A 1,274-nucleotide genomic window follows, 5' to 3' on the forward strand; every position below is an offset into this window, starting at 1 on the left:
TCCTTTTCCGTTAATGTGATAATTATTATTCCACACAAGGAGAACGAAGATAAGCTATTTGACCCTGTCTTTTTGACGCCATAAGAGGCTCACGCAGTCACGTATCCCGGAGATGCGTGCGACATCAGCAGATAACAAGGAATCAGACCGGTGATTTGTATGATTTCGATAATCACTTTATATCAGTTAGAAGGAGCATAATCATTCTTATTCATACCGTTTTCTCTGTTTGTCGCATTGGACACCGTTCACAGAAACAGTGCTATGTTTTTTTTTTTTTAATTGACTAAAATTATTACTCCAATAGCAATAGCATACGTAAGGAGCGATGAGAACTGTAATTTTGACGATGATAGTTTTGATGGTAGAATAGCCATGGTGATACCGGTATCAATAGCAGCACTAGTTGGCCATTATAAGGAGTTCCGAAGTCTCTCAACTCCGGAGGGGAAGCTCGTATGAGGGACTCGATTTCGGCTCAGCTCTTGGCTGCGTCCGACACGAGGCTCCTCTTTCTGGACAACACAGGACATTTCCCCTCTGCCGTATGCCTGCGAGAAGGACACACAAGGCAGTAGACCCAGAACGCTGGATCCGATGAGCCTTAGCTTTTTAGTAGACAACCTTGTGCTTCACTCTGCTTGGGTCTTTTCATTCAAAGATTTAGAGTCCACTTCTTGAAGGTTGCCAATGTTCCGTGTCTTCCTCAGATGCACCAGAAATAATACGCCCAGAAGTTACGTGAAGTGTATGGAGATCAGTCTGTTTTAGTGAACTGTTTTCACTCTTGCTTTGCCGTTGGAATATCCTTGCTTCATCTTCTGTGACAGACGTCCACTTTACTTCATCTTGTAAAACCCTCAGTGTTGCTGGTTTTCCGGATATGAACGTAGCCAGTGGCTCTATCGGCCTCAGATACAAATGCACATTCTTTACAAATTTTATATGAATCTGAGCAAGACTTTGTGTTCTGAAGTTTTATATTCATGATAATAATGTGGCAACAGTAATTGTGATAATAAAGATAAGTGCAGCAACACGTCACTCGCTATTCCTTGTCATCGGAAGTGCAGTGCAACACCACTGTGTTTCAAACTTGCTATGGAGTCTTTCAAGTAGACATAATATTGATACTGAATGTTATACCGTACGTTTTGGCTCGAATTCTCTTAAGTATTTCGGGTGTATACGAAGCGTCATGAACACCATTCAAGAGTTCTGGTGACCTTCAATAGTCGTCACTGACACCCAGATCGGGCGCGGAATTTGCAAAC

Source organism: Penaeus monodon, chromosome 33 (genome assembly GCF_015228065.2).
Source record: "Penaeus monodon isolate SGIC_2016 chromosome 33, NSTDA_Pmon_1, whole genome shotgun sequence".
NCBI classification, from domain to species: Eukaryota; Metazoa; Arthropoda; class Malacostraca; order Decapoda; family Penaeidae; genus Penaeus; species Penaeus monodon.